Source organism: Temnothorax americanus, unplaced genomic scaffold (assembly GCF_048541705.1).
Source record: "Temnothorax americanus isolate GAGA-0224 unplaced genomic scaffold, ASM4854170v1 Scaffold49, whole genome shotgun sequence".
NCBI lineage: Eukaryota > Metazoa > Arthropoda > Insecta > Hymenoptera > Formicidae > Temnothorax > Temnothorax americanus.
The window spans coordinates 988803-1012589 of NW_027509646.1; the positions used below are offsets into that span (position 1 = coordinate 988803).

The following is a 23787-nucleotide window of genomic DNA, read 5'->3' on the forward strand; positions in this document are numbered from 1 at the left end:
CGAGATTGTCGGCCTCCCTAATTCAGCTTTCAACGAGCGACTATGCCGACCCTCCGGCCGCACTTGCGGACAATCGTTTTCCGAAATTCCAGAAGAGAACGGAGGAAAAACCGAAATGAAACTTCGTGAATTGGGCCACGGTATAGAAGTAATATAACTTACGGAAAAGTTAGTTCGCGGACTGACGCTTGGGGTGGAGAAAGGGGAGATAAGAACCCATAAATAATATCTTCCGATTAAAGAGAGACGGTGCTTCCGACTGCGCTATTAAATTGATCCTAAAAATCTATCGTCTCGAAAGTGTAATATTTATCTCAATAGCATTATTTTTTTACGATTAAAATTGAGAGTAATTTATCGCGAAAAATCTTCGTGTGAGACAAAATGACAAATTTTGTGCTAATTTTTATCAAACTAATTTGTTTTATTTTTGGAATAGTAGGTACTGCGTTAGGATAAAATAAAATCGAGAATTATTTTACATCGAATTCGCTTACAAAAAGTGCTGGTTTCAGCTAACACGACGAACGACTCTTCGAAAATAGACGCGCACCCAGGCAGTTGCCGGGCGTTATTTCATTCTCGAAATTGACAGCGACATTGATTTTCCGACGCAACCACGTGCCAGTATCACGGTCGAAATAAAATTCGTGAAATCGGATTCTCGTGACATAGAAAACGCGCGGCCAATCGACGAAAGATTGAGCGCAATATTCGGCGGTCAGAAATAACGGAACGTTTAGTGTTCCTCTATACGCGAGAGCTTTCGCACTCACGGATCAAACTTGAAGGATAATCTGGGTCTCCGGGCGTACTCCGAATGGTATTTGCGCGCGGAAGGGGTGGTTGCTCGGGAGAGGACGCGTGTTCCCAAGTGCAGGAATACCGAATGGTCCCGCGCGCCGTCCATTCAAACGCGGACAGCAACGGCCGACACGCGGGCCGGGCGGCGCGGCGGGGTCGGCGCAGGGTTAAAGATCGATGTCTCGATTCTCCGGCGCGATACACCGCGAAATTACCTTCCAGGTGAGGCCTGTCGTTCCCATGGAAACCAAGCTAGCCCTGGCTCCCTCCCTCCTTGGTCAAGACAATCTACATTCTCACCCATCCGATCGCCGGGAAAGCGTTCTCGCGAAATGAGATGTGTGCTCATCGTCGTGACCCTTACGCGTCCGATCTCGTTACGAAGCACGGAGAGCGCGAGCATTTCGCCGGGGCTTTGACTGCCCGTTTTGGTCGTCCGCGGCTGATTGTTACCGCCTATACGACAATTCATACCGTTACGATTATTTGTATGCGTTCAGGTAATAACGCTAACGAGTAATGACGGCACTGATCACTCGAGTGCCCAGTTGGTATAAATCAAATTAACCGATCGCTCGTCGGATAACGACCGTTGACTTTTCATCCCGAAGCGTGGCTAATTAGCTAATTCGATACGGAGAACCGATGGCAGGAAGCGTGTACGTCCTTAATGAGATAATAATTTGCATATTAATGCTCCCCATCGGAAATTCACTCTCGGCTTAGCACGATGTAACGCGAAATTTTACCCGCGTTAAAACAACGACCGCTTCGCGTCCTCGCCGCGTTAATCGCCTTGGCTGTTGATTAAAAATCAAAAGCTACAGCGCACCAAGAATTACCCGGCGCTACACGTTCTGATCGACATTATAATTATTCCTCGGAATTAATGGAATAGCTATAGAGAGCCGCGTCCGGTACGTTGCAGCATATTTCAAATAACACGATATTCCCGGTACTACTAGCAACATATTTTTTCATCGAACGCGTTAACAATTTCTCCAGAGTATATAACAATGTCGGAAGTAACGAAAAGAGTAATCGTTCGATTTCCCAGCGGCGCGGAGCGCCGTCCTTTCGCCATGTATCCCGCGACACAACCGATCGCGAAGAAGCAGAGATTCTTCAAAAAGTCACATCATAAGGTGCCAAGACGCGCGCCGTATCGCGCTGGCACACGCGGCGTACATCGAGATATATAAAAAGTCGCGACGTCCAACCTCCTCCTCCTCCCCCGCCCCTCCGGTATGCAACGTCCCTCCGTCGATGTGAGACCAAGTGCCGACCGACGAATGTACTCACCGAGATAATTTTCGAGACGTCTCGGGGATCGGGTTCGTCCTTGCCAACATGACGTCAGCTTTAATCCTCGCCTTCGAGGAGTGTCGTTTCGAAGTCGGATTTACCCCGTCTGAATTCCGAAGAGGATCTACCCTTCAGTTGACACGTGTGCGTGCCCCTCTTTCGAGAGGATCGATAGAGAAACGACCACGCATCTTATCCCTGGATGAAAAGGGAGAGAGAAGAGAAAGGGAGTCCCTTTGAGGGTCTTTTTCTTTCTCTTTTTCATCTTTTTTCCTTCCTCGCGATATATTTAATTACCTATTTAAACGTTCCATCTAATTTTCAATTTCGAAGCTATCTCGCGTCATCCCAAGAAATATCCTCTTTCTTCTTCTGATTGTCAATCCATCTCTCTGCTATATATAGTCTGAAAGTTCTTCAAACGGCTAATCTATTGATTCTTTTACTTATCCAATTGCATCTACATTAAACCCTTATTCCAATTCGAGTTTCGAAAAAGTTTCAGCGATTTGTATTTCTGGAGTTTTTACTGACGAAATAAATTAAATAACGAATAACGGAATGTGAATTACCTTTGTATTGTGTAACTTTACAGAAACTTTTGATTCACCAGATCGCGCTTTTTTTATTAACATAAAGAATTAAATATCTATTTTTTACTCAAATATTTTATTAATTATCGTTTTTACAATATTACGGAAATATTATTATATTTGAAGTCTCTGAAGCTCTCGCTCGAGATATATCGCTGAAATATAACGTGCCTAGTATTTGTGGAAATTAATAAATTATTATTTATTTTTTAATGTTTTAATTTTCTTATACTTTATATTTTTTCCCATTGTATGTGCTGAAATATTTGCATATTTCCACGATATTTGAACAATTTGCAAGATTGCAACGTTAATAAAACTTAATACGGCGTACGCCGTTTCCATTAATGGGTCAGTATCAAGCTTTCTGCATTATAATCACTCGTTTCCCGAAAATATCCGAAAATATATTATTTGTCGGCTTAGCTAACTGAGCTGTTGTGAAAGAGGAGATCAGTGCCTCTTTCTCTCACGGCATCCTCGCATCCTGTTTCACGGATATCGCGGAAATGTCGGCAGCTTGTCGGACATAACGAGGCATTCCGAGCAAATCGTCCCATAATACAGTTACATTCTCGTCACGAGACTAGAATCTACAGAAAAGATATTTCGAAGCGTCGTATCCTTGCAGTGCATCGACTCGCATAGTTTACTGCAGCTCCGTTTACATATTTAGCGGATAGCAATCCTTTACATGTACCCACTTTCTACTCTATAATGCACACTCTGCCTTTCCCGGCGAGGAAATAATTCTTCGACGAGAAATACATATATATATTCTTCCCGTAAAGCTTTCCCACATATTTCTCCGCGGACAACGTTTCTTCTTTATAAAGGAGAGTACATTTTTTTAACGGCGTGTGCGCTTTAAATTAAAACCTATACTTCCTTTGTAACCGGTTAATTGTTATCGGTATCGCAGAGAGTTTTGTTTCTCACGTTCTCTCGACGACCTGATTCTGTTAAACAAACAGTGCTCGCGGCAGATCACTGAATGCGAAATAGATCGTCATTTAACCGCCTCCTCGGTGGTCGTCTACGTTTTATATATGTTGTATCACGTACATCTATACACACACGCGCACAGCGCAACGGCCCTAGAAGGGTCACAGTGATATCAAGACGGAAATCTCGATATGCAGATGAGGAAGGTTGAATATAGAGAGCGAGAACCTGATGGACCAATCGTGGCGGAGGTCCGCGACTCTTTTTTCTCTTTTTCTCTCCTGTTCACCCTCCAGGAATGAATTCCTCATCTTCTTCATCCCTCCACTGTAGAATATTCAATCGCTCATCCTCTCCGTTTCGTCAGCCAAGCGTGTGTGCGAGAAATTCAAGCGGGCTCCTTCACGAAGTTTCACCCTTTTAACTGAACTAAAAGCCATACCTTTTCTCCCTTCGTTTCAAATGCCGAATATCTCCTCTTCTCGACTTTGCCTCGATTTTTCAGTTGCATTTTTCTCGGCCAGGTCGCTAATGACTCCATTCGGACTTGACGCACCTGGAGTATGCAAATGTCTCACAATGAAAACGTTAGCCCGGTGAATAAGAAATAAGCCCGCGACGGCAAAATTGAAGATCGTAATTGAAAGGAGCGCTCATTATTAAATTAGCCGGGATATCATGAATTTTGCATTCGACGGGAAAAATGCATCGGTCGTGTTTTTTTTTACAATATTCATAATATTCGACGATAAGAAGAACTTTTCTTTCGATCTAAAGTTTTTTTATCAATATTAATTACGGTATTGCCGCGTCGTCGAGTCTCGCGGTGAATTTTGCATCTGTGATTATTCGGCAGCCCGGCAATCAACCGATGTAAAACAATTATAGCACAGCGCGAAGGGAGCTGAACATATAACCGCCCTCTGATTACGCGCTTGACCGCACAGGATACGCCGCCGCACGCTAATTACATTGTAATATTCAGGTAAATGGTATTTCAAAAAACTGCGCGACAACGCCGACCGTCGGCTTCGTTGTTGTATAGAAAATGCTAATTACATAGCTGCTTTGGGCACGTCCAGTGTAGTTAATTCAAAATGTCGTATCAACACCGTGTTTGTGGCGAACCGCGGGTCTCGCCGCGCAATTTAACCCGAGCATTGTTTTGATGGTTCTCGGCTATCTTTTTTGCTCTCGCAGAGAAGTTTTCTCCTGTCCCGTTAATTATCCGTAGCGTCTATGAGCGCGCGCGCGCGCGGGCGGCCGTGCATTTTATCCATTGTACATAGCTCATCCACTCATATATAAATGCTAATGAAGAGCGCGTTTATTCTTTATCCGTCTAGTTTCATTTCCGTCTCAGACGTGTCGCCTAAATTCTATTTACGTAACTCACAACAAGTAAATAATTTTGATTTCTGTTTCTACATTTCCATCAGTAAGTCGCGTCATTTCGAATCTGCTTCGAAGAACAAACATTAAACGAGGTCCCCTCGAATGGAATAACGCAATCAGCTTCCTCTACGGCCGGGCTTTGTTAGTGCTTTTCTCCCAGCAATGCGGATTTTCGCAGGTTGATGAAAGAGCGAACTCAGCGCGATAGCGAGGTGAATATAGACGAGAGAGCAGAACATGTGCTAATAAAATGGATATTATAAGTGCTTAAATCCGAAAAAATGTCGAGTTGCTTTCTGATGTTCCTGATGCCGATATGTATTCTGCGTCTACTCGTCCTAATGACGAACGCGGATTATACGACGCGATCTATTTCGTAAAGTTGTAAGTATTTTTCGCTGAGCCGTTTCGACCGTTAAAATGTCGGAGTGCGATGAAAAAGGACCATTCTAAGGGAGAAGCCCTTGGTCGAGATTTATTGCCGATCTAAAAGCGACGATTCTTCAGTGTCAGTTTTTCCTTCGACAATAGAAGAAAAGTTTTCACGAAAGGGAATAGAATAATAAAATACTTATTCCGAGAATTTTGATTTGCTTTATAACGCGTCGAAGACCGAAATTTCTTCTGCCCGATGCATGCGGAATTACTTCGCTAATGAAATTTACATAAAAGGTATATGCTGGGGTCTTCTCTCGAATTGATAGCAGGGCCTAACTGAAACTATCTCCAAAGGTCGGCGACGGTTATGTCCGTAAAGCGGATACGTCTCACGTTATCTGTTTTTTTGCATCAGTCCGTGCCTAGAAAATTGTTAAAAAATCCTCGAAGATGGATCGCGGGTAAAAAAAAAAAAAACGGCATTCCCATAGGGACTACAGAAAAGTGAAAGTATCTTGGTCGGGCAAGACTAAATTCCCGTTTCCGCGCGTCTCCCGATATAACGTCGCGACATAAAATGTGTAACTTTGGGATTTTTATCTTTCTTAATTACGAACTCGCGTATATACTTCTTGCCGGTGCGAATGTTTCTCCCTTGATAAGAACGCACGACGGACGACGAAGAAAGCGAAGCATGCGAAATTGCTACCGTCGACGTTACTACAATATTTCAATGTAGAAATATAATATAATATTCAAGGCAAAATAATGAAACGCTATTTCCGTGCCGGGCTTATTCTCGCCTTTCTCTTCTCTTTAACGGGCTTCTCAGTTTATTTACATTCTTTCAGCATTTCTTCGTTTGCATTTTTCTCTCTTATATGGCGCTTTCACATCTCATCAAAATCGTCGATGATCGGTCTTTGTCGGTTATCGTTATGGATTTTTCGACGAGTAAAAGAAGCTTCAGTATATACTCATTATTTAGCTCGTTCTATTTGCACTTTGTTACTTGTTTTGCGTACCATTACTTTTTGTACACTTTAATTGTCATCGCACGTTATGTTTCAGTCTTTTCCAGTAAGATATATATTCCGAGATATAACAATAGAAATGTAAAATATTTTATAATTAATCCTTTAAAACCGTAAAATTTGTACACGACTAATAAAGGATCTACAAAAAATTGTGCTAAAAATTAGCACTGAAACGCATGCGACATTCGTAGATCTTTCGTATAGATTGGGGATTTCATTGAACAAAGGGAGAAAAAAAAACGCGCGGACCGAGTGACCCGATCAAACCTGAAATTGGCCCGGCTATCCGTCCTTTTTAATCACCCTTGTTAATTACTAACGGTTTTCTCTTCAGCAACTGGCTTTTCCGTATATTTGCCTCCACTCATCATCGCACGCTCGCGTCTCCACCGAACGATCGTCAAAGTAACTTTTTTCTAGCGGAAAATGAAAATATTTTAGATTCATCCTCGCTCTCGTAATTTCTGTTGTACGTTCGAAAGAAAGTGGGGTAATGGCTTAAATCCAAAAGGACGTATTTTTGATCTTTAATCGTTTCTTTTTTTATATAAGCAAAAGCAAAGTAACGCGCATTACTGTCTCATTTATTTCTCAGCGATTACCTTTCGCGAAGCGTGTCGTTGTCTTCTCGAGTATTTTAAGAAACTTCGATCGGTTTTCACACAAGAGCTATGTGACTAGCTCGGAGTTTAATTTCCAAAGATTGAAGAAAGAGAGAGAGAGAGAGAGAGAGAGAGAGAGAGAGAGAGAGAGAGAGAGACGTATAGAAAAGGTCAGCGTAACAAACATTGAATTTTATTTATGGCGAATTTCCAGACATTGATTTCCATAGCCGACGACATGTGTGCACCGTCGACGTTTTATTTCTATCGAAAGAGGAAAAAGCATGCTCGCCATAATTAATTACAGAATTACTCAAGATTCGCACCGCGTCTCGCGAAGCGGATAATCGGCTTTACGAAAAGGGGTCTCTTTCTTGCCCCGAGTATCGTCGGCTGCAGGTCGTCCGGTCGCGTAGATTTTGCTCACTCCCTTCGGTTTCCTCGCCTCGGATTAACTCCGAAATGCGCTCACGGGGAAGGCGATTAATCGAATCGGAGAGTACGCGCGCGGATTCAAGTATAGAGAATTCCGCGAATTCGGTTGACGAAGCTTGTCTTGGCCTCGCGCCGCGCACATGTCACCGCACATTAGGAGCTGGGTGCTCGAGAGGGTGTGGGCTGCTGCCGTTGGAAATGCGGCAAGCTTTCTGCATTAACACATAGGTATATGGAACCACGCGCGAACCTAACCACGTACTACTCGCGAATGCGAATGTAGTATATAGTAACCGAATAATGTGTATTCGCGTCTCTGACGTGAACTGGACATGTCAGGTCTGTGACTAGAAGCGAAAGACCACTCTTGCGAGCCCTGTTTGACTATTCATAAGTACGGATACTGTATTTTGTCGCGTCGTACTTCTCTCTCTCTCTGGTGGATTATAATTTCGTCCCGGGGTTGTATCTTCGGGGCGCGAAAATCCCGACGACGAAAACCGTGTTTAAATCCATCTCCGCGCGTCCAATTCGACGTGTACGTGTCCGTATTTTTTACCATTTTATTTAAGTCAACGCTACTTGTCGCGCGACATGAGTGGAAAAAAATATTCCCGGCTCGGCTACGAGAACCGAGCTAAAAACGTAGCGGCTTGCTTCAAGCGAGAGATTAATGAATCCCTATATTAATGGACGCCCGAGTAGCTTTCGACATTATCGACTAACGCTGCAATTTCTCCTTCCTCTCCCCCCTCCCCTCTCTCTCTCTCTCTCTCTCTCTCTCTCTCTCTCTCTTTCTCTCTTTTTCTCTATGTGTGTACCGTGACTCTGTATATCCGTATGCACGTCGAACATCCTTTTCACGTGCTAAAGATTTCAATTCGTCGCGAATTTAACGCGAACCGGAGACGAGAGAACTACGAAAGGATCGATCGAGGTTTGTTTGCCGAAAGCTTGCGCGCGGAACCCCGGAGGTGGCTGCATCCGCCTCTCTCTAAATATGCGATGTAATATTACTGGATACCGCGCTCACTCTAACGATTTGCCATCGCTCACACGGTATCGCTTGCACCTCGTTTACGTTGCGCAAACGCGCGGTTATCGTCCGAAACAACACGCGATTTTCGCCACATCAGACCCGGAGAAAACGTGGACAGCGCAAACGTATGCGAATCCTTCCGTGACCGATGAAGAAACGAATCATGAACCTTCCGAGAATATCTCATACTATACAGCGGTATACTCTATGTCATTGTTGTTCAAAAATATCTTAACATATTTTAGATCATCGGTTATTTGTATGGACAGTCAGGCATTATTTTAGGCGGTCAATAATATTATGTACTGAAAGCATTTGAAGAATTAAAATACACATACACACATATATATATAGATATATAATTCACACGTTGAAATGACACATAAAATAGATAGATATATATAAAGTGGAGTTGAGTTTTTATTTTAAAGAATTTTCACGAGATAAAATCGTATTTAAATTATTTAAATCCACTTTAGACGATCTATAATTCATCAGATTTTAAGATAGAATCCTACTTAGAATGAATTTTTTTATTCACTCTTGATTATTTGATTGCAGATTTGTTCATATCCATATTAAATCTCTTTTATACGATCATGCGCCTTTTTGTGTTTGATAAAATTCAAGTTATATATTTTTCTGTATAAGTAACATATATAACTCCCTATAAAATGTTATGTTATAACCTCTTTATTTTTCTACATATTATATTGTATATGTGGGTGTGCCCGCTTCAAAGTTACGGTAAAGTATTAAGAAGTTTCTAACACCGTATGGCATCGTTACCGCGGAAAGGACTAGTCTTTGCGACGGCATCCGCAGTTAAAGATTAACGTAAGAACTACGCACGACCAAAAACTTGACTTTATATTCGCGCCGTTACTTATGCAAATGCCCGCCGTAACGTGAAACTTATTAAAGCTCGCCTACAGGCGTCAGCGTCAGGAAAGCCGCCTCGCGCGCCTTATTGCAGGAAGACAAAACTTTGACAGTTGCCGCTATTGGGTGGCCGTATAGGAACGTGGATGGCTTCGTAGAATAATAACAAGATACCGATATATATACCTAACGTTTCCCTTTTCATATTTCCAACATTATCCTCGTCGCGTTGTCGCAGAAGCGGCAAGATGCAAAGTGTTGGTACTGGCGAAGAAGAGAAGATTATACTTGCAAGAGAGTACATATTTCCGTGCTATCGACTTACTGGTAAGTGTATGTACAAGAAACATTCTCCGAGAATGACGACGAGATAATGACTTTCTCGAATCGAATCCCCCGATATATTTTATAGTCTTGCAAACTTGGACGAAATCGCACCTTACATATACACATATCCGTTATCATATAAATAAAACGGATACTCCCGCGTATAAGAACTTCCGGGCGCAAAAGCAAAGTTGCGCGAAATAAGATTCCCCGGCCCCGCGTGTTCGCTGCGCGCCACTTGGAACTTTCTAATCAGGCCGCTATTGATGAGGTGAAGAACGAGGAAGGAGCGGACAATATTAACCCACGATAGTCGAGCTCGGTGGCCTAATAGAGTAACTCAATTGTTTCTCCCCACTAACCGTGCCGGTAATGGCTTAGCCGAGGGCGTATTTTGCTAACTATAAAGTTTCTCAGAACGCAGTTAGAGCCCGGTAGGATAGGGCGCGGATAGTTTATTCGGTGCGCACAAGAGGTGTCAAAGGAGATTCTCGGTCCATTACTTTTCTCACGTAATCCCTTACCGTGTGTAACTGAGCGGATTACCAGATTGCCAGTTTGTCAAGTTATCAAGGATGCGAAGCGCGTGCCGAGAACTATCAATAATTCTGCACTCCAGAAATAGGATAACATTTTCCATGACGCAGGGGAGTTTACGTTTCTCGCTTTGGAAAACGCAACAGATTAAGGAATTCAGTGATCGCAGAAGCGTAAGTGTCGGAATCGTCGCACTTTTGGTCAGCACAAAGTTTCAGGGCAGGACTGCAATTAGCCGACTGGTTCGTACAAGTTGGTGTCCGAGCCGGGCGTTGACGCGAAAGAGAACGAAGAGGGAAAGGCAAAGGGCGGCAGAATGTGTCCACGTCCGTGTTCAAATGAGAAACGTGCGAGCAAGTTCTAAAATTAATCCTTTCATTTTTAAATGCGCGGTAGAATGGTCGAGCTAGTAGATAATCATTGAATCTTGCGTCTGATTTGCGGTCGTATAAAATTATATAATCGCGTATCTTCCTTTAGAACTGATGTAATAATACCGCCGCTTGGTCTTAACAATTCTCTAAACGAATCGGAAAATAGTTAAGGACGAAAGAATATTTCGCGCGAGTTTAACGAGTTTATCTCAGATATATGCCACAGGTGCTAGCGGCCCCCGCGACGTGAGATATCTCGTCATCGAGATATCGCGTCAGAAATCGCGATTATTTTTTACGTCTAGACACTCTAAGACGAACGCGCCCGAGAATAATTATCGCGAAATCTCTACACCTACACGAGACATTCTACGTTAAATTCTCTCGCGCATCGTTCACTCGGGCGCCCGGGTTTCATAATGTGCAAATGTAGTTTTCCGCTGGAAACGCAATTTCATTTTCCACGACAAGGAACAACGAAAGAGACGGTGTAAAAAAAAATTGCGTTGTACGAAGCGTCGGTGCAAAGTGTCGTTTACGCTCGCGTCATTCGTTCCTGAAATAATTGTAGTTTCGGCTGAATTAAATTAACAGTGCCATAATTGTCGAGATGCTCTATTTTTTTTTTTTTTAGAGAGGTCGTTTGTTTCAACGCGTCGCAGAAATATCGATCTTGACAATACTGCATTAACAAAAATAATAGTAACAACGATAGGTACATGAATATAAATTAGACAGAAGACGATAAAAACAACACTTGTACAATTGGTTCCGGAAATTGAAGCGATATTTTTCCCTGCATTCCGCTGCGACGATGACACATTAATATGCGACGTACAGCGGAATATTAATTGTTTTGCGCGGAAAGGAACTTTCGCCCGCGATGTGATCTCGATGAAAAACATAATCGGGTCTAGTTTCCAGAAAACGATGCGAATAAATATCTTTCGCGCAGCATTAAACCGTCTGTTTCTTCGAGCACGTTACATTATGCGAAATTCTCTCTTTTTTTTTCTTCCTTCGTGGAGAGCTTTTTGCTTCAACATACATCGAGAAGCCCTTGAAAGGGATGAATGCTCTTTGGGAAGGAGTCTCTTTTTACCGCGTCTTGTTTCGGTCTGAAAAGGTGTTTTTAACCGTCGTTCTGCCACTGCCCCAACCAATCTGGTAAGAAGCCTGTACGCTTATACAGTCTCCTAGAAACCGCCGAAGAATTCACTTCGGGATTCATCATAGGGATTCCGCATTGAGAATTGTCGTGTACGAATAAATTTGCTCCCCCAACGTCTCGGAAGGTCAGCACGATGGAGATTTCCTTCGTAACAATTCGGTCTTGGGCGACTTGATAAGAACCCCTTTACGAGGATACATTAAATAACGAAATGGCTTTCCGTTTTAGCCGAAACACTCTTCTCGCAATTCTGTATTAAACACCAGCCGAGTTTGTACTGGGGTAATTTTATTATTCGTCTCAACAGAGAGTAGATACATACATCTCGAGGATTTGTGTCTTTCGGCTTTTATACATTTTTATGCCTTTTGACGGAAAATTTTAATTCTATTTCCCCCACGAAAACGTATGCGCGACTCGATTCAATCGTATACGTCCGGGAACATAATCCGCTACAATATTGCAACGATTTCAACGCAGCGGGCACCACGCATGCGATCGATACCGCTGCGTCCGTGCCAGCTGACTTGACTGACTAATCCCGAATGCACGTGTGTGTATGTACGTGCCGAAGAGACGTCACGTTGTTCGCGTAGGACAGTGCAAGGAGAATCTCGACGGCAAGAGAGACCCGCCAGAGCGGGAAATGTCCCCGAATGGCGGCGACGTCGGCGACGGTTTAATTGGCGACCCGCATCCTGTGGGCGCCACACGAAATCGGGCGTCTCGGGATCAGGGAAAATATCGAATTAGCGATGTATGCGCGCGCGAACACACAAATCTCACGTACTCGGGCGTTTCTACCGCGGCGTAATCTTAAACCGTGCCGATTCCGTTGTCTTACAACGCGTCGCTCAAACGGGCGGACTACTAATTATTCGGCATTGTGTCGAGAACAGTTTGTGGGTCTCGACACAGTCGGTTCGCGAATATACACGGCAATACAACTGGCTAATTCGCGTCATGAATGCTAATCGCTCGGGATTAATTCGGAATAACGCCCGGAGTTTTCTGCTTTGACTCGGAACCGTTGTTCGGACAAGTAATTGAGTACGCGACGATGAGCACCGGCATTATTTCAACACAATTGCGCGACGTGAGAGAACGGACCTAATTATGCGACGATAAACTAACTGCACATTTCTCGATAAAGCGAATTACGTCGGTGGGAAGATAATCGAAATAGGACTCGTGCGTATGATGGAGAAAATTGAAATGTTCAAGTTGTGACTAATAATATTGCGACGTGGAGGAATAATAACTGAGTTACTCAGTGCTTTCGGGCAACTTAGTCGGGAAATTTAGTAGATATAGTATTTCAGGTGAATTTCTCTTTGCAGATGGAAATAAACGGAAATTGTTCTTTATTTTCATAAAGACTAAATTATCTTTTTCTATGCAAAATTATTGCACACACCTTACTCTTTTAATTTTTATTCTATATTGTGAAAAGTTGGAATTTTTCAAATGACAGGAAAGATAATAATTTTGATGATGAATGAGCTTCGTGCAGAGTATATTTTATTAAAAGAAAACAACGTATAGTAAAAAAGTTGACATTTTCCGAAGAATATTCTGCATCTATCTATAACTAAATTTGAATTAACAATATGGAATATAATAACGAGATTATCAAAAAGCGTAAAGTGCTACGTTAATTCTGAAAAGAGAGGCCTTTCTATAAAACACGAATCAACCATTTTATTGTATACACTTTTATTTTATTACAAGTAATAAATATAATTTTGTGAAACAAGATATATGAACAGAATTCGGCGATCACCACCAAGTTTTTTATATCAATAAAACACTTATCCTGCGAGTTATGAATCAAAATCGCAATAGCAATAATCTATAAATCGGCGATACGCCGGCAGATCTCTCCGCGTCACCACGCCGGTTTGATGGCCGCAGGTACGAGTTTTCCGAAAATTAACGGCTACGTGCCTTATCTTCGGGACCTCCCTCTTTGCCTTGATATCCTCCAGAGGGAAAATTAAGCTATAGAAAGAGAAAAAGAGAGAGAGAACGAGAATCGCGCAAAGAAACGCGCCAGCATCCGGAATCCAGAGTCTCGATTGCTCGAGCCATTTGCTCGAAAGTAACTCATCCTTTCGTACGTTCTGTTATTCTCTGTATAGTAAAAAAGAAATCAGGCAGAGAATTGATCGCATCGTAATTTTAAAGTTAAAATAAAATGTAATATTTATTATTTTGACGAACATTATTGCGAGCAAGTAAAGTATCTTGATGCATGGACAAAGTGATGTTTTGTTATAATACAACAATAAACAGTGATCCGATATTTTTGCGATAGACAAGTGCGATTTATCGCACGTCATTAATTCCATTTTTTGGATATTTGATTCGAGAATCGAGCAGTGACACGATAAATCACGCGGAATTCGTCGCGTCGTTATTCAATACTAATTCACCGGCCGATGACGCATTCGGCCGGCGCGACTGTAATTAATTCCATTATATAGAGCTGGACGTGATTGCGCCGATATCTCGTGTAAAAGTACCTGCTCTTCGTGGCCAAAAATCTTATTAGTACCATTAAACGGACGCTCGAGCCCGTTTCCTAAAAGATATTAAACGAGATGAGTAGAGACGAGAACGCGAGCACGCGAGGACGACGGGGCAGAGACGTGTAATGGGATTTGTGGTTACTCTGGCCAGTTTTGTGGTTGTACATCGCCGACACGTAGGTACACAACAACGAACCGCGACGACGAAGCCACTCCTTTGCTCTTCTCAATATAAATACCAGGTAATGAATCCCGCGTGAGCTCTTAAATGCCAGAGTGCACGCTAGTCGCCGTTCATTCATTTGCCACGAATGTCAGAATGTCTTATCCATATGGTGATCGTCAAGCAGCCATCGTTCCATTATTTTTTTTTTTTCGAGAACGCTGTAACGTAGATGAGAAAAATAGGCGTTCACGCGCGCGCGCGTGTCAGAAGCGATTGTCAGGATATGAAATGGACATTCCGAATCCTTTCCGCGGCTCGGGGATGAAATTGCCGGACAGATCGATCGGGACAGGCGGTTGCTTTCTAGATTGCCGTTATTCCGCAGAGAAAATGATTTCTCGTATCGAAGCGCATCATCGCCTCGTAGGGTGTCAACAAGGATCGGCATCGACGACCAACGATTTCGCTCGAAAGTAGACAGTGATAAACCGGAATAACACTTAGCAAAGATACAATATATGCGTGCGTGTGTGTGTGCCGTGAAGTGCACATGTGCGTATTCGCTTCATCTTCCGACATTATTTTCCTCCATCTCTCGCAACGTGAAGAATCGACGTATTATTTTACTCGTATCTACTCGTTGCTCTGCGAATAATTTAAAAGAAAGCGAATAATTCCCGCGAGTCGTATTTTTCGTTACAACGGAGATGAATTGTTGATCGAGCGGTGACGTGCGCGACGATAGCTTGCGTTCGCAAGCACCGCCGCTGAAACCGCGCGCGAGCGATGGGATATTAATGCCTGGTTCAGCCGCGCATATACGCGTGATGAAACTGCGATAGAAATTGTCGTGTCATCGACAGAATTCATTTACCATACGCGCTCCTGGTATTCAGCTCGAGATTCCACTGCGAACAAAGCCATCGTCCCATCGTCGTAACGCCACCGGCGCGGCGCGACGCTTTGTTGGAGGCGATGCTTTTATTCCCTGCAAAATCGAAAGCAGCCCAACAACCGAAATCCATCCAAATGGATCGCGGAGTCTTCGAGAATCTCGCGAGGAATGCGCGCGACTTGAATTTCATTCTTCCAAAACTCCGAAATTTTCGCGACGTTGAAAACGGATAAATTTGTCTGCTCCGGAGACGAGTCTCTCGCGCGAAAGCGATTGAGAACATAATTAATTCTTATTCGCGTTGATAAACAGCGCCGTCCATCTGCGACGCGACGCATCCGACGAGAAATCAGGACGTTTATTCGCGAATAAACGTTGGCTATTTTCGAAGCAATCGCTCAATTTTGAAAAATAAATTCCGTCAGCTTAACAAACTCTGTCGATAGCGGCGATAGCGATGGGACGTGTGTCGTGATAGTATAAAATAAAAGATAATTATAAAATATTTCTCTTTATCGGGGAGATGAATTTGACGAAAGTGTGAAATGTTGCGTCCGCTCGTTCGTCTCCTTCCTTCGACGATCCGCGTCAAAGAAGTCACGCCAGTAACAGGCAATAACTCGTCGGTTTCATTTCGCCGCGGAAAGTGCAAAAGCTCGTTTCCCGCGAGCGCAAACTCGACTTTATTCGAGCGAACGCGACATCTGCTCTGTGCATTCCGATTTTCATTTACTCTATTCACGACAATCGTCAGAAAAACGGTATCTTTCGCGCAACATTTCAGCGACATTAATTAACGGCACTTAAGTCATATCTACTTGATCATTCTCGGTGAGAATAAACGCGGAGCTCGAAGCAGTGCTAATTTTCGCGTATAGTTGCGTCCGATATGTCGCTTCTCACCTGCGTGTCCGCGCCCGTGACAATGATACGCGAATGCGATTTTAATTCTCATTTTGTAAATTAAACGCCGCGCGCATGTACCAATGTATCGAGCTTGACGGGCGGAAGCTTTCGCGTGAATACACCGTCACGCCGCGCCGCGCGCCGCGCGGATGCACCCCCGCGGACGCGCAAAATGCCACGTCTCTTTGCGGCACTTCTCTACATTGCAATGAGATAATGCAACAAAGATTAATTCCTTCCAGTACGGGGATTAATTCTCGTAGGTTAATGCGCTTCATGGATTTACCGCATCGCGCGATGCACGATCGCGGCTGTGAACGGCCGTCCGAGAGAGAGAGAAAGAAAAAGTATCGCTTTACAAAACGGATTACGAATGTAATCCGACGGGATATGAAGTAGTCGCGTGGAGAGAAAAGGAAAAAACACCGTGATTCGACGCGCGAAGGCGCGACGTTGACGATAATTCCTCTGGAGCTCAGGAAATAATGACCCGGGTGAATAACAATCGGACGCCAATAAATCATGCTTCGGTAGAAGAGCGCGCTGATGTTCATCGGAACCGTCGTGATAAACGACAGAGTCTCACGCGTCGATACTTTATCGTCAATTAAACAGAATTGCCGCGAATACCCGGCTTTCGTTTCGTGAAACGGCGCGACCGACGATAATGGCGCATCATCGATGTTATTTTAAGTGTGTTTAAACTAAAAGACGCATATAATGCGCGCATCGCGGCAATTTGCAGTAAATCATCGATAATTAAACGGCATTATTACGCTTCAGCGTTGATTAATTGGAAATGGTCGATCGTCATTGGCATAATTTTCGAGAGGCAGCGCTTTATTCGGGCATCGGACCAAACTATTATTTTCTCATTCCCCGTCTCATCTTCCTCCCTCATGTACTACTGTTTCGCCCGTGCGAAGATGCGGAAATATCCGCTTTCCCTGTTATCGATAGCCTTGTTGCTGGGAGCCCAGCACCATCCGATATATCCGACACGAAAACCGTCCTCTGATAATGAAAATAATACGAAAAAAAGAAGGGGAAAGAAAACGCGGACGCTCGAGAGATCGGAATGCGCCGTCTTCGCGCTAAAATTATATCGGATACTGGAAGAGGAATCGGAATCCGTCGAGATTAGATTGGGCATCGAAACAAGCGAGATTTCGCCGCTGAGAAACTAACGTTCCCTGCGTGGGGAATGGAGGAACGTACTAAATTTTTCAGTTGCAAAAAGTTTCTGGGACAGGCGATTCCACATAGAGGAATGTAACAACATAAAATTGTAACGACAGGAAGCTCCGTCGATTTCTGATTCGAGAGAGCGAAATAATCTGATCGGATGATGTGTCTCCTCGTACGGGCACCGGATTTCCGGATTTCCACGATTTCCACGATTTTCACCGTTCTCCACGGCCGCTGCGGAGTTAAGCAGGGCACACACACTTTTCGTAGAACGTAACAGTAAGGTTTCGACTCTATTCGTGTTGCTCGATTCTTACTTCTACGGTTACTGACGGCCGATTCGAGCAACGCGATTGGTCGAAACCTTACTGTTACGTTCTATACGAAAAGTGTGTGTGCCCTGCTTTATTGTTGTTTTGCGATTTGCGCGACGAGTACGCGCACGTCGTTAAGTATTCCCGGATGGCGTCCTAATTCACCGGTGGGTTCTCCAGGTAGAAATTCCGCATCCCGCGGAGAATTTAAAATTAGGAGAGGAAAAACTTCCGCGCGCGTTCGCGCTCGACGACGACGGGGTCAGAATTTCTTTTGTCTCTAGAGACATTCGCGCGCGTCCGTTAACTCCCTCACATTCTAATTTGGCCTGTTGGCCTACTTGAAGTAGCGGCTAACTTGACCAAATCGCTAAACCGAGAATACCGACTCGCGAAATTGAAATTAATGATTCCCTACTCGGCGCTCATCGCGATATCTTCGCCTAGAACGAGTGCGTGATCCTCTATAGTGTCGTCGTCTGCGCGAAAACGCGGGTAAAATTAACTTTCCCGCTGTGCAGAGGTATTTTTGTAATACATGTGATGCCAACGGTGCGATCGTCTTCGAGAAGTAATTCTTCTCTTAAGAAATCTGTTGATGACAAACACAAATATATCATTCTTAGATGTAAATAGGTAACTGTTTTATTTTTTGCACTATCCTTTGGACAAAGTTACAAAGTTGGAAGTCAGAAAGCTTACGACGGGAAATTAATAGATGTGCGGACCGGAAATGACTGTCCGTACATTACGGTTAGAAACGGCCGAGTTCGCGAAAACGATTTTGTTAAAGGAAATTAGTGTGCCGCCAAGAGAAATTATGGCTCGCACTGCGGCAGTGTCGGAATCCGACATTCCGATTCGATGTCCGATACGAGGGTAACTTTGTCAGCCGCGCGCGGTTACCGAAGTTGAAAACTCGTGTCCCTCGATTAGCTGAGAATTTCCAGCGTAAGGCGCCGCCATAATTCGGAGAGCGCATCGGCTAGTTTAATTAGAAGTACGTACGAGTGTCGATAACGTGATTATCGGACGTTAACGAATGCCAGCTTGATACGCTCCCTAAGAATGAACACCAACCCTGTTCATATCTTCGGACGAATGTCAATAAATCTGAATGCGAATTGTAATTTAGTTGGCTTCGATTATGAATAGATCAGATATTTAAATAAGATCGGATGCTAAAATATGCGGGGAGGGCGCGAATCTACGGGCGATGATGATTAATGCAAAAATCGGCGATAAACTTCGCGCGATAGCGATCATCGCGATTCCCGGCTGTTGTTCCCAAGACACAAACAGCCGGCGGTGGTTTTTACGAGCGCCGTCGTTTTGCATCATCTTAAATGGACGCGAGAAGAATAAAACGAGCCTACCGACGCGATCTCCTGGGAGTCGCGTGTTCCAACGACTCTGTCACTCTCCTTCGTCATGTGGATCAAGCGGTCTTAAATGTGTCTCGCTTCGGCAAATATTACTCGTGAATGTGTAAGATGTTCCATCACACCGGGGTGGAAAACCTTAGGGTATGTGACAGACGAGGGGGAAACGATAAGGGGACATTATTTTGATGTCGAAGATAATAACTCTTTTTTTCCCGCATACATAACTTTTTTATATTTTATGTATAATGTGTATGCATATATATGAAATATAATATATGTAAAAAATATATGTATATATATATATAGTATATGTACATAAAATATATATACATATATGTGTATTACATTCTTTCTAAAATATTCTCATGCTCGCTCAACAACGTCGATGAATCTTCGATATACAGTTTCATAGGGATGTATTTCGTGGATCTTTATTTTACTCCCGATAAAATGTGATACGTGTTTGGGCAAGCTTTAATTAACACGATCGTTTCTCACGTTACCGGAGATACCGGGACCGTATGAACACGCTCGTAGCACGCTCGTCTATTCTGTCGACCGGGATTCATCGACAGCGGGACCTCACGGTGTACCGGCCAAAATTCCTCGAGCACACGATAATAACTGGACGGTTGACGTTCACGTCAACGCGCGCATTGTGCGTTACATCATGATTCATGCTTGGATTTCCAGTAATTAATGCATAGCCTCCGGAATGCCGCATAAGTCGAGTGTCAGTGTCGAAAAATGGATCGAGAAGATCTTCAAACCGCAATATCGCGAGGAAGATTTAATTTCCAATATAGAAAAAGAAAGGAGTGACATTTCTTTAAACAGTAGAGGAATTTTTCTACCAGTGGATTTAATTTAAAGTTCTTACTGCTCGGTAGAACATCAGTTTTTATTGGATAATTATGATATCAAATTTTCCTTTTTTTTTCAATTATCTCCAATTAATGCGGATTCTTTCACGCAGGAATGCGCTCGTTTATTTAAATTGTTGCGAAATTAGAGACTAACAAGACTTGACGATACTCGTGTAAGCGTGTAAGTCCATGCAAAGGGAATTGAATCACGTTAAATGCCTGCGATATCAGGTTATCGAATATATTCACGCATGGGAGGCCGTTATCCGAGAAGACAGTCGAATTGTGGCGTCTACGATGTTGCAATAAAGCAGCGGAGACTGCGGAGAGTCGATCGTCGCCACAGACGCCGACGCGTTTTGGACCGTCAACGAGCGATGAACGGTTATTCTCTAAGGACACGCCATCGTTGCTCGGTACAAACCGGAAAACTGTGCATATCATCGACATAACCCAACGCAGTTTCGTACGAAACGATCAGGAGCGATAAACACGAAATGAAATCCGGACCATTAGACGAGTTTCGTGAACATCGCGAAGAAATTTTACACCAGGAAGAGACTGGATTGAAGGATCTATCGACTTTACGATCGCTTTGCGTAATCAGATAGAAGTATCTTGGGAAAATGTAATTCATCAAACGATTTCTGAGAGAACCGCGTCGTTGGGACTAAGTTTCAAAGTAATCCTCTTGACTTTTATTACGGCGAAGAGGAACGTCTTCCAATCAGCAGTCGCGCGGAATCCGCAACCCGGAAATTCACGAGTACTCTCACAAGTAATCATAATTATAGATCAACGAAGCTTGGTTAATTATTAAATAGATTTTACAAGTTTTTTTTTATAACGTAAATGATAAGATGGCGTAAAATACAAAACGTATACGTTTCGTATTTACATGGCGTAAAATACAAAATACGTTTCGTTTTCCTTCATCGTAGAAAAACAAGAGGATGCATATCGCTCGATGGATTATCAGTTTTCGATAAATATATATATATTATGAACAAATAGAAATTGTTCCTTGTTTGTATTTACGACGAACCTTTAATTTGTATCGTTAACAAATATTACTGTCGTAGAATCCTTATTCAGAAGATAATAGAGACGCGCACAGGAATTAGAAAAGAAATATCTAAATTTTTTGTACTTACGATTTAGAAAATGCCATTCTCAATCATGCCATTGTCTCCGTCAAATCCTTCACATTTAAATAAGCCGACACTGTTGCGAATGCTTACTCCCATTCACGTAGCGCGATCTGCATCCGTTCTGAAGTCGCGCTCTCGATCTCTCGAGCAGGACGAAGAGAGCCGCTTGCGATTTCGAACGCCGTCAATAATCGTAACTTCGTCCTGTCGGAGTCCAAAGATCTGATCTTGCTTACCTCTCAGCAAGAGCGGGCACGAGCAGGCAGCCGCATAGGACAGGAAGACAGTAGCTGGACGATCCTGCTGGCTGCCTCGAGAGAAGCTCGCCCGGGCGGCATGGCTCCCACCTCTTCAGCTCAATCCTCCTGGCCGCTGTTGCCCGGCGAAGGATGTCTCACCGTTCGTCACTAATTCCCGGGTAACTCGTATCGCCACTCTTCGTACCGTCGGCAATTTGTGACTCCTGCGTCGCTTTTACGTGACCGCGCACACCATACGTCAGCAAGTAACGCCTGTTAGCAACAACCCTCCCCGCACCAGGAAGTCAGGCCGCGTCTCTCGCGAGGGCGACCATACCGGGTGTCGTCGCACCACGTCGCGTCGCGCTACCTCTCATCGGAGACGTGGACGCCGCGCGATTCGTTCGATCGTCGACTCGACGAAGAGAAGACCGAGAAAGGAGAAGAAAGAGAGACAGAGAAAGAGAAAGAGAGGAAAGAGAGAGAGAGAGAGAGAGAGAAGGATAGAAAGAGAAAGAAAGAGAGAGAAAGAGAGATGTGCGATGCTGGCAGGACACGATAGAACACCACGGGGTAAGAACTTTGCGGTCGAAACAGATGTAATGATGATGACAACGACGGTGACGGCGGCGATGACGACGATGCACCGTGCAGAGTTCGTATGACTGACGACAGGATCAGAGACGGAGAGAGGAGAGCACGGAGACCTGGGCACAGGACACGATGGCCCGGCCACTGCGCCGGCACTGAGGCTACGCCGCAGCCTCGGCCTCCTGGTACTCCCTCTTCCTCGCTTTCTCCTGCTGTCCCGCTCCCGTTCTGCCCGTCTCGCTCTCTTTCTCTCTCTCTCTCTCTCTCTTTCTCTCTGTAATACTCTTCCACCCCCGCCGCGGATCGCTCTCCCTTCCTCGCGCCGTTACTCGCGCGCTCTTTCTCTCCGCGCGCGGCCATGTCATGGTCGGCAAATTTGGAGAACCCTCTTGGCGCGTGTGTATCAAGCTCCCTTTCCCTCTTCGTCTCTCTTCCTTCTTGCAACGCAAGCACGCGTCTTTTTTCGAGAGTCCAAACGAACTCTTCTCTATAGCTTCTGAAAATTTATCCTCCGTCTCTTTTCGAAGGACCGCCACCCTTCCGTCATCGTCGCCACGTGAATTCCTCTCCCTCTGTTTTACGCGATTTTTCCCTCTGTCGACTGTCTCCAATTTACTCGCGTTTCTCTCCGTTCATCTCTTCTTTCTCCCCCCTCTCTCTCTCTCTCTTTTGCTCCTATTTGCAATCTTCTCTTCCTTCTGTCCCATTCCTATTCGCGTTCTTCGTTTTTCCTCTTCCTCCGTTTCTAAAACTCTGTCTCATGTCTTCAGCGCAACGTTTTCGTCTCTTTCTGGTCCGTTCTCGCGTTCACCGACTCGAAATACTTGCTCTCGCTTTCTCACAGTCGGTATATATCCACGTCGCTTTTCAGCCATCGCTGCTTTCTCTCTCTTTCCTGCACATCGTCCATCCCCTTTTAGTCGGACCGCTTGAATACCGCTTCCTTTCCTTCTATCTATGTGACTACTTCTCTCCGTGTGACTTCTCTCTCGCTTTCTCTCTCTCTCTCTTCTCTCTTTCGTCTGTGTTTCATACGTCCTTCCTTAACTTGCGTATCCCTTTATCCCTCCATTCGCGCTTTCTGTCCTTCCTTCTCACCTACCACCGACTCCCCCACTAGCTGCGCGCGATTCCACTCCTCTCGCTTCCAGGATCTTCCATCCCTCTTCCATCCGTATCTCGTACCCTGACTTTCATCCCTTTCGTTCAACCCGACGCGCTCCCCTCCGCTCTTCCAACAGCGCCGCGATCTCGTGTTCTTTACATCTGTCGCGTTTCACCGCGGAATTCAACCCTGTACCGTCGGAGGGTGCATCTTCTTCGCCCGGCGTTGCTGGGCGCGGAAACCTCGCGACACGTTCCTGAATCAAGTAAAATACAGTCGTTCAGACTTTTATGTCCCTCCTAAGAATAATACGCTATTTGCGGACGGACGAAGTACTCCTGATAATTTATATCGAACACACACCATGAAGCAGATACACACTATGAAGAAGGACACATGCATCATAAATTTCAAAACGCTATTATTGCATTATTATAACAACGTTACGATATATAATTTCAAACATTATTATTTGAGGTAATTTTGACGAGGAAATAATATGTAGTAATTACAATTGCAATTGGAACTCGCTAGGAGGAACTTACGTGGCATTACATAGAAATGCCGGCGGTAATATCAGAAAGCGTACTTTCTCGTGCGGACTTTAGCGAGTTAATTAAAGGTTG

At 44.1% G+C, this 23787-nt stretch overlaps 1 protein-coding gene and 1 long non-coding RNA gene across 4 annotated transcripts in view; one reads left to right on the plus strand and one right to left on the minus strand.

The window, feature by feature from the left end:
- LOC143903664 (A-type potassium channel modulatory protein DPP6) overlaps positions 1 to 22241 on the minus strand; it is a 63130-nt gene extending 40889 nt beyond the window's left edge. The window contains exon 1 of one of the 3 annotated variants that reach the window (XM_077417485.1): positions 21463 to 22241. The gene's annotated coding sequence lies outside the window, so the exon portion shown is untranslated. Of the gene's footprint in view, positions 1 to 21229; positions 21436 to 21462 lie in introns of those variants that run through there. The other 2 variants (XM_077417491.1, XM_077417487.1) reach the window with 2 other exon arrangements.
- Positions 1 to 23787, plus strand: part of LOC143903708 (uncharacterized) — a 54086-nt gene that overhangs the window by 26451 nt on the left and 3848 nt on the right. The gene's annotated exons all lie outside the window — the stretch shown is intronic.